The following is an 18,399-nucleotide window of genomic DNA, read 5'->3' on the forward strand; positions in this document are numbered from 1 at the left end:
CTCTCGGGCCTATAGAGGCTCTTAAGTGGCCAGCTAATGACTACATAAGGATCTCATCCGACCACTGCCCTTTGACCTCTAAGGGGTGAGGCCCACGTCATGCGGGAATCCCAGCAGCTTTAGCTGCCCGTTGAGCAAAATGGGGAGAACCTTCTTTGTGGGCCCCTTGGCTGATGTGAGGCACGCACCACAAAAGACATATGATTTACAAGGCGAGGGGTTTCTGAGGTGGGTAACCAAAGTCACCGTTTAATTGTCGTTACTTCTTGTGCTGAGGTACCCTCAGGTCCATAGACCAATTCAGTGAAATGAAAAGAAAAGGTTATACCGCAGTTATGTAATGATTATAACATTGGCCATGTTTGTATCAAATGCAATGTGCTTATCATGATGAACTATTTAAAGCATTTTTTGTCATCTGACAACATAGTTTTCTGCTCATTGTCAGCACAGCGTCTCACATAGCAGAGAATGACAGGGCCAAAATTAAAACATTATCAGCAGTCAACATTTCTAAAGTGTCACCAATTCTTTCTGCATATATGGTTTCCCTTCACGATGAAGCCCTTTGTGGTCCGTTCTACATGCTTTGAAGTGCGTCTTTATTACGTCGAGTGTTTGTTTTACTGAAATGCGGTTGGTAGATTGGTAGGCGCATTTGGTGAAAGTTTTGACAGAGTTCTCTTGCAGGAGAAACTCTGGCCAATCAAAGGGAACGGGAATTTTTAACTGTCTATGTCATTTTTCCAGGCTCCAGGCTCCGACCAGAGAATTGAAGGCAAGTGACTAGTTATTTACAAGCCTAGTTAAGAGCTTGTTTGAAAATGAATCTTGTACCTCCAGAACCAGCCAGAGGGTGTGGAGTTTTTAGTCGGAGGATGGCAACCCATGATTGAGGTTACGATGCATGGACTGTTTTCAGAACTGGCCAGGTAAGGGGCTGAATTCAACGGCGTCAGGATTTTCCATTTTTCCCGCAGCCCAGGGGTTTGCCGATGGCGTGGGGCTACCCCACAATGGGAAACCCCATTGTCCAGCTGGCGAGACGGAGCATCCCGCCGGTTTGCCCCACCGGACAGAGAATCCCGGCCAAGGTCTTTTCTTGCTCTGTGCATTGTCTTCCTCCCGTCTATGAGAGGTGATGGACATGCAGCAAACAATCCATTTATGTCTTCATGTGGTGGACCTTTGCTGATGGCCGAACCATAGAACCATAGAATTCCTACAGGGCAGAAGGAGGCCGTTTGGCCCATCGAGTCTGCACCGACCTTACTTAGGCCCACTCCCACAACCTATCCCCATAATCCCATAACCCCACCCAACCTACACATCTTTGGACACAAAAGGGCAATTTCGCGTGGCCAATCCACCTAACCTGCACATCTTTCGGGGCTTGTGGGATGAAACCTGAGCACCCGGAGGAAACTCGCGCAGATACGGGGAGAAAAGTGCAAACTCCACACACCCAAGGCCGGAATTGAACCCAGGTCCCTGGCGCTGTGAGGCAGCAGTGCTGACCACTGTGCCACCTTGCTGTGATGCAGAGGTCAGTCCTTGAGAGGTAGGTTCTGCCATAAGCATCGCACACAAAGCTGCCAAGTGACATTGTGGGTTGTTGTTTTCAGTATTGCCAAGGAATAGCAGCCACTGGTTGTGGCGGTGGTGCATGTCCATCCACAGGAGGGCATCACCATTTCTCTGTTTTGCCAACTAGTGAATCGCCCAGCCTTGTTCTTCCTCCATTCACTCTCACTCTGTTCAAAGCAAATAACTCACCATCTCCAGCTAACCCAGCCTGCCCGAGAACCTCAACTCACCATCTCCACCTAACCCAGCCTGCCCGACAACCTCAACTCACCATCTCCATCTAACCCAGCCTGCCCGACAACCTCAACTCACCATCTCCAGCTAACCCAGCCTGCCCGACATCCTCAACTCACCATCTCCAGCTAACCCAGCCTGCCCGACAACCTCAACTCACCATCTCCAGCTAACCCAGCCTGCCCGACAACCTCAACTCACCATCTCCAGCTAACCCAGCCTGCCCGACAACCTCAACTCACCATCTCCAGCTAACCCAGCCTGCCCGACAACCTCAACTCACCATCTCCAGCTAACCCAGCCTGCCTGACAACCTCAAACCACCATCTCCACCTAACCCAGCCTGCCCAAGAACCTCAACTCACCATCTCCAGCTAACCCAGCCTGACCAACAACCTCAACTCACCATCACCATCTAACCCAGCCTGACCGACAACCTCAAACCACCATCTCCACCTAACCCAGCCTGCCCGACAACCTCAACTCACCATCTCCACCTAACCCAGCCTGCCCGACAACCTCAACTCACCATCACCATCTAACCCAGCCTGCCCGACAACCTCAACTCACCATCTCCACCTAACCCAGCCTGCCCGACAACCTCAAACCACCATCTCCACCTAACCCAGCCTGCCCGACAACCTCAACTCACCATCTCCACCTAACCCAGCCTGCCCGAGAACCTCAACTCACCATCTCCACCTAACCCAGCCTGCCCGAGAACCTCAACTCACCATCTCCACCTAACCCAGCCTGCCCGACAACCTCAACTCACCATCTCCACCTAACCCAGCCTGCCCGACAACCTCAACTCACCATCTCCAGCTAACCCAGCCTGACCGACAACCTCAAACCACCATCTCCACCTAACCCAGCCTGCCCGACAACCTCAGCTCACCATCACCATCTAACCCAGCCTGGCCGAGAACCTCAACTCACCATCTCCAGCTAACCCAGCCTGCCCGACAACCTCAACTCACCATCTCCAGCTAACCCAGCCTGCCGACAACCTCAACTCACCATCTCCAGCTAACCCAGCCTGCCCGACAACCTCAACTCACCATCTCCAGCTAACCCAGCCTGACCGACAACCTCAAACCACCATCTCCACCTAACCCAGCCTGCCCGACAACCTCAACTCACCATCACCATCTAACCCAGCCTGGCCGAGAACCTCAACTCACCATCTCCAGCTAACCCAGCCTGGCCGAGAACCTCAACTCACCATCTCCAGCTAACCCAGCCTGCCCGAGAACCTCAACTCACCATCTCCACCTAACCCAGCCTGCCCGAGAACCTCAACTCACCATCTCCAGCTAACCCAGCCTGCCCGAGAACCTCAACTCACCATCTCCACCTAACCCAGCCTGGCCGAGAACCTCAACTCACCATCTCCACCTAACCCAGCCTGCCCGAGAACCTCAACTCACCATCTCCACCTAACCCAGCCTGCCCAAGAACCCCGCAGCTCTGGAACTTCTGCCTGCATTTCACATTTCCAGAATGTTGAAAATCAGGGGTGAAATTCTCCGACCCCCAGCAGGGTCGGAGAATCGCCTTGGGGGCGGCTAAAATCCCGCCCCCGCCGTGGCAGAGATTCTCCGCCACCCGGGAAGTGGCGGCGGCAGGAATCTCGCCACTCCGATCGGAGAGGCCCCTGCGGTGATTCTCCGGCCCGGATGGGCCGAAGTCCAGCCGCTGGGAGGCCTCTCCCGCTGCCGAGGTTTAAACCACCTCTGGAACGGCGGGATCAGCGGCGCGAGCAGGCCCCCGGGGTCCTGGGGGGGCGGGGGGCGATCGAACCCCGGGGGGTGCCCCCACGGTGGCCTGGCCCGCGATCGGGGCCTCCCGCTCAGACTTCGGGCCAGTGCCCTGGCTGCACTAGTTTCTTCCGCGTCCGCCATGGCCTCCACCATGGCGGAGGCTGAAGAGAACCCCATATCGCGCATGCGCCGGCAGTCACGTCAGTGACCACTGCTGGCGCATGCGCGGACAGGCGAGAGCCTTTCGGCCAGCTCCGGCGCGGGGCTGGCCCCCAAAGGTGGGGAGAATTCCCCACCTTTGGGGAGGCGCGACCCCTGAGTGGTTGGCGCCACTCCCCTACTCCGGGACCCTCCGTCACGCCGGGTAGGGGAGAATGCCCACGCCGGGTAGGGGAGAATGCCACCCCTGTTCTTTATCTCTCTCAATTATCGTCCTACAGGCTTTTCTAACTGATGCTGGGTTGGAATCTTATGGCAGCAACAGGAGCTTCAATCACGCAGTGAACTCCTTTGAACCAGGGACCTGCCCCTTGCCCCAAGAACCTGCAAGCAACTATGAAAGGGTTGAGTCCCCTGCTCACAGTTGTGTTAATGCCAGCAGCGGCCAGTGGAGGCTCTGAAGGCAAGTAAGAGCCTCAATTGGCGACGGATGGTCACCCGCCACTTGTCACCCTCCCACCTGATTGAATGTCCTCAGCCCCACAATCAAACTCGCCAAGGGAGACTGCGCAAGATCCTTCCCTGGATGTCATTGATCAAGGAAATACCTTTACTTCGATTCTACTCTCCAGTTTCCAACTTGAAGGAATTTTGTCTCTGAACCTCATTCCTAACATGGAAAATTGATCCTTCTTCTCAGCACCTCACCAGACAGCGACCTACCCAGGAACCGTGGTGTCTATTCTAACAAATTATACACTTGCTTAAAGAAAATGTGGATCCCTGCCATTTGACAATGATAAGGAGTTAATCTTTAAATGGTCATCGGCTGGGACTTTGCAGCCATGGTGGGGCAGGACCCACCACGGGAAATTCGGCAGCCCAGCCAAAAGTCCATTGACTTTTCATGGGACAGGACAATCCCGGCAGCGAGCAGGGCATGGAAAATCCAGACCCATAGAGTTTAGAAGAATGAGAGGCAACCTCATCGAAACCTACAAAATTCTACAGGAGGGCAGCACGGTGGCGCAGTGGTTAGCATTGTTGCCTCACGGCGCCGAGGTCCCAGGTTCGATCCCGGCTCTGGGTCACTGTCCGTGTGCAGTTTGCACATTCTCCCCGTGTCTGCGTGGGTTTCGCCCCCACAACTCAAAAGATGCGCAGGGTAGATGGGTTGGCCACGCTAAATTGCCCCTTAATTGGAAAAAATAATTGGGTGCTCTAAATTTAAAACAAAATTCTACAGGGCTCGACAAGGTCGGTGTAGGAAGGATGTTTCCCCGAGTTGGCCGGTCAAGAGCCAGGATACACAGTCTCAGAATAAGGTTTTTTTTTCTTTTAGAATTTAGAGCACCCAATTATTTTTTGTCCAATTAAGGGGGAATTTAGCGTGGCCAATCCACCTACCCTGCACATCTTTGGGTTGTGGGGGCGAAACCCATGCAAACACGAGGAAAATGTGTAAACTCCACACGGACAGTAACCCAGAGCTGGTATCGAACCTGGGACCTCGGCGCCATCAGGCAGCAGGGCTAGCCCACTGTGCCACCCTGCTGCCCTCTGACATTACCATTATGCCATGATCTCCCCCATTAGTTCAAGGCAGAGATTTCTAGATAGTAAAGACTTTGAAGGGTAAGGGGATAATGATGGGGTAAGGCTCGAGGGGCTGAATGGTCTGCTTCATGTTTAACCTGAATAAGGTCACAAAAAAATCCAGAATGACAAAAGATCTCTCAGTCCAAAAGCCCTGCTCTATCTCCACTCCATGGATGATTATTTTGGAGCAGATCTCCTTCCAGCTCACTGGTTTATCTGGACTTTAAGGAACATGAATGCGGTACATTGACGCGTTACCGCAGGATTTCATGGCGAGAAACGTTTTGAGCAGGATATTAGTGGTATGAAAATTGTGGGCGAGATTCTCCGCACTCCCGACGGTGCGGAGAATAGCGTGGCTCGTAAAATTTTACGGCCACGCTGTTCCGACGCTCTCCCGCTATTCTCCCCCCCCCCCACGCCCAACTCCCGACACGAATCGCTGCCGCCGTTTTTTTACGGCCGGCAGCGATTCACAGCTGATGGATGGGCCGAGTTCCCAGCCCTTTACGGCTGTTTTTACGAACGGCAAACACACCTGGTCTGGCCGTTCGTAAAAACGGCCGTAAACTCTCGCTTTTTATAACCATGGCACCGATTGGCACGGCAGTACCACGGCCGTGCCAAGGGTGCCATGGGCCCGCGATCGGTGCCCACCGATCGCGGGCAGCGGGCCCGATGCCTGCGCACTATTTGTCCTTCCGCCGCCCTGCAGTATCCATTCGCGGGGCGGCTGAGGGGCATCCCGGCCCGGGTTGGAGTCTTCCAATCCGCGCATGCGCGGCTAACGTCATATGATGCGTCAGCCGGCACTAACTCTGGCAAGCGGGCTTAACGAAATTCGTTAAGCCCGTGATGCCGGAGTTTACGGCGTCGGGCTGCTAGCCCCGACCGGGGACCAGAATCGGTTCCCGGTCGGGAAGGGGGGGACTGGCGTCAAACCCGCCCGGATTTGACGCCAGCTTTACGATTTCTCCCCATATGGGAGAATCTCGCCCTGTAAATCTGGGGCTGGATTCACCGCAGCCACGTGCCGAAATCGTGCCCGGTGCCGCTCCCGCGATTCTCCGGTCCTCGGAGAATCGCTTGCGTGTGAATTACGCGACGGGGCTGGGGGGCCATAGCCGGAGGCCCTTCCAGCGATACTCCGGTCCCGACCGGCCGAATTCTCGACGGCATGGTTCTAACCATGTCTGGCCGGTCGGGACTCATGCGCGGCGGTTGAGGACTCAGTCCGCGGCCACCCTGGTGGCAATCTGGGGGTCATGTACCGAGGCGGGGGGGTTCCTTATGGGTGGCTGGGGCAGTGATCGGGTGGGTTAGATGGAGCGGCGCGGGGCAGATTGTTGAGACCTTGTTTGTTGGTCCAGGTCTGCCAGCTGAGTCCGCCATCGTGTTCGGCTCAGACAGCAGACCAAAAGCTTGGTCAAGCAAGTAGGTTTTTAATGACTGTCTTACAGGAGCTGAATGCAGGAGGGAGAGAGAGAGCTTTAAGGGGGAAATTAGAGTCTAGGTAGCTGAAGGCACAGCCACTTTAAAAATCAAACAGAAAGGAAGGAAACTACCCTGAGGATGGATTAAAGTATCGCACCTCCAGCAGGTTTCAGGACAGGGAGCTCGGCATCACCTGGCACTTCCATGCAGGGAGGTTTATCAGCTTCACGCTGAGTGGGTCTGAATCAGTTGGAAGACAAAGAGATAACTGTGCCGCGGACCAAAACAAATGCATGTTCAGATAACAATCAGTCAATGCAGCAGAAATCTTTCAAAGATAACTATTCAGAACGCCTAAACATAGGCCCCAAAACCTTCCGAGTAATTAGCAACATGTGATTCTCGCAATACAGTGTAAATGACCGTTTGTAAAGCTAAGTCCAGATATAGTTGTGACCAAAATGTGGGTATTTAGATCACAAGCAACTGGCCAACCACAATTGCTCTGCATTTAACTGTAAAAACGAGATATCGGCATAAAATCAACAATTGCTTCCTTTATTCACACGGATGGAGTATCTTGCTTGAGGTTTTATCTCTTGGGGTTTTTCATAAGTGCCAATTATTGAGAATATCTTGGACAAGTGTCTCCTTCTTAGTATTGAAAGAAAGACCTTGCATTCATATAGCACCTTTTACAATCTCAGGACTTCCCTTGCATTCATATAGCACCTTTTACAATCTCAGGACTTCCCTTGCATTCATATAGCACCTTTTACAATCTCAGGACGTCCCAAAGCATAACCACTTTTACAATGTAGGAAACACAACAACAAATGTTCACATAGCTGGGTCTCACAATATGACAATGACAAAATCATCTGTTTTAGTGAGTGATAAATAAGGCCCAAGACATACCCAGCGGGATTTTCCCTCGGCAGGATTCTCCGTTGCGCTGGCGGAGCACCCATACCTGCGCGTTTCCCGGCGACTTGGGGTGACCACAATGGGAAATCCCATTGAAAGGTGGCGGGAATGTACAATCCCGCTGCCGGCGAGGGCACACCGCCCAGGAAAACCCGGTTGCCCGACAGGAGAATCCCGCCCACCCTTTCTTCAAATAACATCGCTGATATCGGAGAGAGTCTCAGATTACAATATTATCTGAAAGACAGAACCTCCGACAGTGCAGCTCTCCTTAGGTACAGCACTGGATCAGAACTTTCAAATTGAGACGTTGCTGGTTGGGAGCTCATGGAGGACAGCGAGCCTCCTTGAATGTTTCCTGAAAGAAGTGTAACCTCCCAAGCGACACCGGGGAATCCCTATCCCGAGACCGTCTGACGTGGAGGAAAAGCATCCGGGAAGGAGCTGAAAACCTCGAGTATCGTCACTGAGAGCGAGAAGCCAAGCGTCAACAGCTAAAGGAGCGCCTGGCAGCCAGGACATCCCATCCATCTGCTCCTCCAACCACCATCTGCCCCACATGGGACAGGGACAGTAGCTGGCTCGTTGGACTGCTCAGTCATCTGGGACCTCATTTTTCCTCTGCAAGCAAGTTGTCCTCGGCCCTGAAGTGATGCCAATGAAAGAAAAGCTCAGTGAGCTGGGGCCGAATGGGTGAACCTGGTCTGAGTCCATTAATCATCTAAATAAACACCAAGTTGGGCTGAAGCCTATCATCCCTTTGGAATTACAGAATGGTTCCAGCACAGAAGGAGTCTCTTCGGCCCCTCCTGTCCATGCAGGCTCTCTGCAGGAACAACTCCTCCACCTTTTCCCCGTAGCTCTGCAATATTCTATCCCTTTAGATGATTCCCCAATTCTCTTTCCGAAACCTCGAGTGAATTTGCCTGTCCCACACTCTCGGCACGGCATTCCAGATCCTAACCCAGGGGTGGGCAAACTAAATTTTAAAAAAAAAAATTTAAATTTTTTTTTTAAGGTTAATGGGGGGGGGGGGGGGGGGGGGCTGTTGGGTTACTTACTGGTATAGGGTGGATACGTTGACTTGAGTAGGGTGATCATTGCTCGGCACAACGTCGAGGGCCGAAGGGCCTGTTCTGTGCTGTACTGTTCTATGTTCTATATGAGGCGCCCAGAATCATAACCGGGTGAAGTAATTATTTTACTTAATATACTATGCGGCCCTTTAAAATTGTGAATTTCTGAATGTGGCCCTTGCACGGAAAAGTTTGCCCACCCCTGTCCTAACCACTCACTGTGTCAAAATGCTTCCCCCTCATGTCGCCTCAGGTTATCTTTCCATTCATCTTAAACCAGCTCCGTCCGGCTCATGGCCCCCGGGCCAATGGGAACAGTTTCTCCCCACCTATTCCAGGCAGCCCCTCGTGATTTTGGACATGCCCATCAAATCTACTCTCAACCTTCGGTACCCTGAGAAAAACAGCAGCGGTTTCTCCAAACTAAGCATGTAGCTGAAGTCCCTCAGCCCTGAAAACATTCTCATAAATCTTTACCGTCTCTGACATGTCAATCCTAAAGTGTGATGCTCAGGACTGGAAACAATACTCCAGTTGAGGCCAAACCAGTTTTATTTATAAAGGGTCATCATAACCTCTTTGCTATGGTTGTGTGGGGGGGGGGGGGGGAAGATTCACTGCACTCCTCACCCCGCACCCCGCCCCTCCCCCACCCGGGACGTGTTTCACGGTGGCGGGAGTTGGCCAGCCGTTGAGGTGGTCTACTGATCCTGCCGCTGTCCATGGGATTTTCCATTGCATCCACCCCCTGTAACCCACAGCGGGGTCCACCATCTGCAGGACTGGAAGATCCCATTGGCGAGATCAGCCATGAACCCCCTCCTCGCCCCTCTCCCCCATGCCTCTATCCATAAGGCCCATAAGGCTTCCATATGAGTTATTAACCGCTTTCCCAATCTGTCTTGCCACCTTTAATGATTTGTGCAAAGCTTAGTCTGGCCTCGTACCCCCTTTAATTTTGTCAAGGGCAGATATGTCTTACAAATTTGACTGATTGTTTTGAGGAGGTGACTGTTAGATGAGGGTAGTGCGGTTGATGTAGTCTACGTGGACTTCAGTAAGGCTTTTGACAAGGTCCTACATGAGAGGCTGATAAGAGGGCATGAACCCATGGGTTGCAAGGCAATTTGGCAAAACGGATCCAAAACTGGCTTAATGGTAGGAGGCAGAGGCTGATGGTTGAAGGTTGTTTTGTGACTGGAAGCCTGTGTATAGTGGTGTTCCGCAGGGTCCCTTGTTGTTTGTAGTATACATTAATGATTTGGATATGAATGTAGGAGGTATGATCAGTAAGTTCGCAGATGACACAAAATTTGGTGGTATTGTAAATAGTGAGGAGCGAAGGCCATGATCAGTTTATCCATTCTGGTGAAGAAGGATTTGGGGATGAAGATCGGGAGTGATCTGAATAGGAAGAGGAACCTTGGCAGCACGTTCCTTTTTTATCATTGCTCCATTGAATAGAATCTCTACAGTGCAGAAGGAGGCCATTCAGCCCATCGAGTCTGCACCGACCCTCTGAAAGAATACACTACCTCGGCCCACTCCTCTGCCCTATCCCTGTAACAAAGCTGTACATCTTTGGACTCTAAGGGGCAATTTAGCATGCCCAATCTACTAACCTACACATGTTGGACTGTTGGAGGAAACCGGAGCATCCAAAGGAAACCCACGCAGACACGGGGAGAACCTCTCAAACTCCACACAGACAGTGACCTGAGGCCAGAATGGAACCCAGGCCCCAGCGCTGTGAGGCAGCAATGCTAACCACTGCACCACTGTGTCACCCCTTTGTTTTTTTAGAGGAAAACCCGACCTAGGCCCACTCCTAGGGCCACAAGACTAAATTTTGTATCCAAAATTGTATGCAAAGCTGTTCAATTCTGGCCTGGGGGGAATGAGTGGAGCTTGCATGAAGGAGAAGAGATGATTCCTCTGGGTGTTCCGGTTTCCTCCCTCAATCCACAAACGTGCAGGTTAGGTGGATTGGTCATGATCAATGCACGGAGTTGCGGGGACAGTGTGGGGAAGTGGACCTAGGTAGAGTGCTCTTTCGGAGGGTCGGTACAGACTCACTGGGCCAGGTGCCTTCCTTCCGCACTGTAAGGATTCTGTGGATTCTTCCATGAATTTAATATTGCCTCTCCTCATTCCTCCCACCAAAATGGTCAGGATGGTTTCGAAATACACTGGATAAACTTGCCAAATTGAGCAGCCAGACACGTGTGGACAAACATTTAACCCCTGGGAGAAGCCAAATATTACATCCAATTATGACACTGGTGTGTGTAGTATGTTGGTTTCAATGGAATTGAGGTAACCATTCAGTTTTGAAGATTATTATGCTTGTGTTTCTATCTGTTTCAGAAGCAGACATTCTAACAATAATCCTCTAACCCCAAGAGTTTACTAAGCACGTTTTACTATTATATCCGTGACTAAGTTGGATACATAATTAAGTAAATGACATGATTTTAAACACAAGCCTATTATTTCATTATTATTTTCCCTTTGATGATGAAGAAATTCCTCTTTTGTATGACAATACCTGGACTTCAAAATTAAAATTAAAGGCATATTATAAGAACGAATCTCCCCAGAACCCAACAGTCCAAATTCTCATGGTTTCTCATGGGCTGTATAGGAGACACTGTGGCACAGTGTCCATTGCACCAAAATCTTCAGGTTCTCCAGGCTGATGTTAGCTCATGTGAACCAAAGGTACCTGCCTTTTTCATTTCATTTTAAACTGTGCCTACATTGTAAGAGTTAATGACATGAAAACAAATAAAGTTTAAAGAAAGACTTGGCTGTTGCTTAGCAACCAGGAGCCCACACTGAACTGCATAACCACGTGTGTTTCAGTTGGAACCAGGTACCTGAGAAGAAAACAGTTCTCAAAGTAACTGCAAGCAGAGGTAGGACAATGGAGTAAGTCCCAGAAGCTACAGAACAGATAGTTCTAGAAACCAGGAATGAAAGAGAGACCCCGGGAAGACAGAAGACAAAAGAACAAAAGAATCGGAATCTGAACAAAGTACTGTTCACTGAAGTTAAAGAAAGGGTCAGAGAGAGAGAGGCTCCCAGTTAAAGACAGACATGGTGAACTTGGTTAGCAAGAAACAGGAGCGGGATTCTCCGACCCCACGCCGGGTCAGAGAATCGCCGGGGGGGGGGGGGGGGGGCCGCGCGAATCGTGCCATGCCGGCCCGACGCTGGGGCGTGTTTCTCCGCAGAGCGGAGAATCAGCGCCATTCGGGCCGGCGTGGTCGGCACGGCGCCAGTCGGAAGCCTCCGATGTGGCCTGGCCCGCGATCGGGGCCCACTGATCAGCGGGCCAGCCTTTCTGTCTCTCGGCCTCCTTTCTTCCGCGCTGGCGCCTGTACTCCTGCGCCATGTTGGGTCGGGACCAGCGTGGACAAGGGAGACACTGCGCATGCGTGGAAATTATGCTGGTTGGACTGCGCATGCGCGGGTTCGCACCAGACCCACTGCACATGCGCGCATCCACAGGTGCCCATTCCACAGCCGGATCAGCAGCTGGAGCGGCATGAACCCCTGTAGGGGCCAGAATTGCTGATCCTGAGGCCGTGTTGACGCTGTCGATAAACGCGATGGCGTTTCCAATGGCATCAACACTTAGCCTCAGGATCAGAGAATCCTGCCCAATGTATCTGAAGTAGTCCTAAGGTTTGTGATACCTTAACACAGCCTCTGAAACAGTAGTGTTCTGTTGGCATGGCTGGGTAACTGAAAAATTGAGTGGAAACTTGAATGTATGAGACAATCCAGGGCAAAGGAATACTGAAAGGAGAGATTGAAACCTTGGAAGTGGATCTTTGGTGAAGGCATCCGAGAGCCTCTGCTTCTCTGCTAAAGTGCCCGGTACTCTTGCTCGTCCCATTAGTTACATTATTTTACCAAGCTGAAACATGTGGCTCCAATTGAATACTCCACAGGGAACCCTTTTAATCCAAACAAAACTCAATTAACCCAAGCTTTTACGATGCTTTAATTGCAATTCCAGCTCCCACAAAGTCTAACTGTCTTGCAAATGAGGATTTAAAAAATCACTACTGCAGTAGTTATACACTCTTAACCCTAGTACATCAAATACATATAATACAAGATATCTGATATTCCTATATTAATCACACCTCCCCCCTTAAAAAGAAATGATGAGCAATATAAACCGATGCCTTCATTTTTCAATGCCTTCCAACTCTAAACATTCCTCATTATTAAACACAATTAATATTCTATGAGATACATGTCATATTACATTTAAGCATGCAAATTTAACCAGGAGCATAGTCCATTTCGGTTTTTCCTTTCCACCTTCAAATGCTCCAGTCTTCTCACATGTCAAAGTCATGATACAGCATCTGCAATCACGTTTTCTCTTCCTGCTGCATGGAGAATTTTAAGTTAAATGGTTGTAGCAGTAAACTCCACCTAAACAGTCTCGCATTTCGATCCTATAACTTTTCCAAAAAGTTGAATGAATTATAGCCTGTATGTACAATCACCTTCGAGGAATTGCTAGCAACATAGATGTAAAAATGTTGTGACGCTAATACCAAACTCAATGTCTCCTACTGATGGTTGAATATTTATTTTGACGAGTATTTAGTTTCCGACAAAAGTAAGCAACAGGTCATTCTATTATTTTATCATCGTCTTACAGCAGTACAGGACCAACATCCACATAACTCACATCAAAGCCACATAAGTTGTTTGGCATAATTAGGTGTCGCCAACACTGGTGAGTGGTTAACACAGTTTTCAGATTGTTGAATGCCTCCTGCCATTCTGACATCTACTGAAATTTCCTCTGTTTTATTTTCAGAAGTCAGTCAGCGGAGCAACCACGCTGCTAAAATTTGGCATGAATTTCTGGTAGAAATCACTCAAGCCCAGAAATCTCAGAACCTCTCTCCTCGTCGATGGCATTGGAAATTCCTCAATAACATTTTCACCTTCCACGGGACCATCTGACCATGTTCAATTGCATAGCCTAACAATCTGACTTGAACTTTCACAAATTCACTTTTAGCCACGTTTACTGAAAGGGGAAGTGGTGGCGTAGTGGTATTGTCACTGGGCTTGTAAACCAGAAACCCAGGATAATCCTTGTATGACCCAGGTTCGAACCCCGCCACTGCAGATGGGTAAAATTGGAATTCAATAAAAATCTGGAATTAACAGTCTAATGATGACCATGAAACGATTGTCGTAAAAACCCATCTGACTTCACTAATGCCCTTTAGGGAAGGAAATCTGCCATCCTTACCTGGTCTGGCCTACATGTACCAGCCTCCCCGGACAGGCGCCGGAATGTGGCGACTAGGGGCTTTTCACAGTAACTTCATTGAAGCCTACTCGTGACAATAAGCGATTTTCATTTCATATTTCATGTGACTCCAGACCCACAGCAATGAAGTTTACTCTTAACTGTCCCCTCAAGGGCAATTAGGGATGGACAATAAATGCTAGCACACCCAGTGATGCTCACATCCCATGAACAAATAAGAAAACCCCATCAATCCAGCTTCCTGTAGTTGATAGAATAATTCCTTTAAATGTTCCAAATTCTCCTTCGATGTTTGACCAAACACCACAAATGTACACTGCACAATTGTTTAGTCCAGAACTGACCTTGTTGGTTAATCTTTGGAATGTCGTTAGCGCATTCTTCATTCCAAATGGCATGACAATAAAATGATACAGACCATTTGGCTTCACAAAAGCTGAAACTTCCTTTGCCCTGTCTGCTAGTATTGTTTAATAAGTCAAGTTTGGTACCAAAATTTGCTTGTCCTATCTTTTCAACACAGTCTTCCAAATGCGGAGTAGGATATGAATCTGGCTTTGTAACTGCGTTGACTTTTCTATAGTCCACACACAATTGTTATGTTCCATTCTGTTTTGGTACCATCACAATAGGTGAGCTCCAGTCACTGCAATTACGTCAATACAATTTTGAAGCATGCTTCCAATCTCCTTTTATACCTGTGCTAATGTTAGTGAATTGAGCTTGTATGAATGTTGTTTAATTGGAATAGCATTTCCTATATCTGCATCATGTATAATTACTTTTGTACTCCCAATTTATTCCCACATACAGCTATATGTGACTGTAATAATTTTTTACGTCATTTTGTTTTTCCTCTGAAAGGTAACTCAGTAATTTAACCCAATTTCTTATCACTTCCTCATTGTCCAATCTAATTTGAGGAATGTCAAATTCAGAATCATCTCTTCTCCTTGAATTACAACATTTAACATCTCCTCCTTCTTCTCTATCAAAACACCTTTTAATCATATTAACATGACATACTCTGTGAGTTTTCCTTCTATCTGAAGATCTTATCAAATAATTCACCTCACTCAATTTCCTTTAATATGATAAGCCCAACTAAATCTTGCATTTAATGGTTCACCTATAATTAGTAACAATACTGATACATTCTCCCCACTATCAAAATTACAATTTTTTGATTTCTTATCCGCTTCTTTTTATAATCACATGTTGTGACAATTTTAAATGTTTTCTAGCCAACTTACCAGTCCTGGTTAATCTCGCCTAAAGTTTGACACATAGTCCAATATCGTAGTCTCTGAACGCTGACTCGCCAATTTCTCATTGATGAATGTAATTGGTCCTCACACCTCATGACCAAAAATCAATTTGAACGGACTGAATTTAGTTGATTCATTGATGCATCTCTAATTGCAAAGAGTACAAATGGAATTACTTTATCCCAATCCTTTGGATAACATGGTAAGATACAATCAAGTGTAAAATTATTTTAAATTTAAAGGGAACAAAATATACAGCAGTAAAAATGGAATGCAGTGTCAGTAATCACGAATAAATGATTTTTCGTGTTGAGATTGCTCGTATTGTTTGAAGACTATCGCAGTTGATTATCGCATGTCTTGACCAATGGTAATCGCTCAATGAAAACGACCTAAAAACAGATTATTTTGTCAGTATCAGGATCTCTCATTGTGAGCATTAGAAATTTGGGGGAAAATAGGGACATTCAGCCCATTGAATCTGCTGCTTCCCAACTCCCTATGCAACTGTCTCAGTCACTGACTATCCAAGAACTCTTCCAAATCCTTATGTCAGTCAAATGAATCTGCTACAATGTCTACAACCCTCAGTGTCCATTATCAGCAGGTGCTGATCCACCTTTCTTTTCACAGGCTTTTATTGACAGAATTAATCTTCTAAAATTGTCTTTTTCAATGACTAATCATTTTTCCAGTCACTTGACTTTCTTGTTCAGCCACAGCCATAGGGCGGGATTTTCCCACCTTGTCCACCACCGGGAAACGTCAGGTCCTGCTGAACGTCAGTGGACTTTTGACTGGCCAGACATTCCCCCAGGGGATCATAAAACTCCGGCCATAGTCTTAGGAGACATATGGGTCCAACCTCGCTGCTGTAATTCAGTTTATGGGTTTATTAATTTGATCATTAAGAGCTTCTGTTTGTTGGTTAGCCTCAAGGCATTTTCCATTTTAACCTGTTTTGTTACATCAGCATAGTACAGCTGTGTGCTTGTTTTTTCCTAACTGCTGTTTCCTGCCATTATGCATAGATTCTGTTTTTTTGTAAGTGAGAATTTTTTTGTTTCCAATTCCTTCCTTTCCCCCTCACTGAGCATCAGTGACTATCCCGTCTCTTTGTGCCTTGAACCGACAATGATACATTGTGCCTTGTATCATTTGTCCAACACAATTGCCAGGTAACAGCCGTCCTCAGCAAGACAGAATCTAACCATCTCCCCTTGGCAGTCAATGGCAATGACATTCAATTCAATTACCCCCACTGAACACTGAAACCCCCCACCATAAACATCCTGGGGGTTACCATTGACCAGAAACATAACTGGACTCGCCACAGAAATACTGTGGCTGCAAGAGAAGGTCAGACGCTGTGAATTCCTGATTCCCCAAAGCCTGTCATAGAATCACAGAATCCCTACAGTGCAGAAGGAGGCCATTTGGCCCATCGAGTCTGCACCGACTCTCTAAAAGACCGCCCTACCCAGGCCCACTCCCCACCCTATCTCCGTAACCCTGTAACCCCATCCAACCTGCACATTTTTGGACACAAAGGGGCAATTTGTCCACCATCTACAAGACACAAGTCAGGAGTGTGATGGAATACTCTCCACTTGCCTGGATCATTGCAACTCCAACAACGCTCAATAAGATCAACTCCATCGAGGAGAAAGCAGCCCACTTGATTGGCACCCCGTTCACTAGCTTAAACATTCGCTCGCTCCACCATCAAAGTGTAGTGGCCACAAGATGTATTACTGCAGTACCCCACCCAGGCTTTTTCAACAGCAGCTTCCAAACTGTGATCTCTATCAACGAGAAGGACAATGGCTGAAAATATATGGAGGCACCACCAGCTCCATGTTCCTCACCAAGCCACACACACCATCCTGACGCCAGACACTGTTCCTTCACTGTCGCTGGGTCAAAATTGTGGAACTCCTTTCCTAACAGCATTGCGGGTGATGGACTGCAGCGGTTCAAGAAGGTGGCTCACGCTCACCACTACATTCTCAGGGGCAATTAGGGATAGGCCGCAATTAGAGACACTCACATCCCATGAAATATTTTTTAAAAAATTACCACTCCTGCCTTCCACCCGATCACAGACCTTTCCTTTTGTTCTTTACCCACCGCCCCTAATTTCCCCGCCTCTATACTTGCCTGAAACCCGTTTTATCTCTAACCTTTGCCAGCTCAGGTGAAAGGTCGGCGACTTGAAACGTTAACTCTGTTCCTCTTTCCACAGTTACAGCCTGTGCACCAGACTGATTCCTGGGTTGGCAGGCTTGTTGGATGAGGAGAGGTTGTGTCGCCTGGCCTTGTGTTCACTGGGATTTGGAAGAATGAGAGGGGACCTGATTGAAATGTATTAAATTCTGACCGGTGGGACAAACTGGATGCAGGGATGTTGGCTGCAATTTAATAAAACAAAATCAGAGTGGAGGTCCTCAGTGCAGAGAAAGATCAGGGTGCATTTTTAACTGGCGCCCCGATCTATCGACCCCCTGACGTGACCCACCCAGGCCTCCCAACTCCCCAACTCACCTATAAGGTGGCCCCTCAGTGGGATAGTTTGGACTTTAAAAGCTGGCGCAGGTAGGAGCCAAGCTGCAGAGTGGTCCCGGCTGGAATCACAGAATTTACAGTGCAGAAAGAGGCCATTCGGCCCATCGAATCTGCACCAGCCCTTGTAAAGAGTGTCCGCTGCATCAACCCTAACCTTTTTTGGACAGTAATTTAGCATGGCCAATCCACCTAACCTGCACATCTTTGGACTGTGGGAGGAAACCGGAGCACCCGGAGGAAACCCACACACACACGGGGAGAACGTGCAGACTCCGCACAGACAGTGACCCAAGCCGGGAATCGAACCTGGGACCCTCGAGCTGCGAAGCTGCTGTGTTAACCACTATGCTACCGTGCTGAAATTGGGACTGCTACTTGTACATACTTTACTTTGGTAATAAACCCATTCTTTTTGACTCTCCTTCCCGGACTCCTCTGCGACTACTAAACACTGGTTAGGCGCCAGAGCACTG

Source organism: Scyliorhinus canicula, chromosome 18 (genome assembly GCF_902713615.1).
Source record: "Scyliorhinus canicula chromosome 18, sScyCan1.1, whole genome shotgun sequence".
In the NCBI taxonomy this organism is placed as follows: domain Eukaryota; kingdom Metazoa; phylum Chordata; class Chondrichthyes; order Carcharhiniformes; family Scyliorhinidae; genus Scyliorhinus; species Scyliorhinus canicula.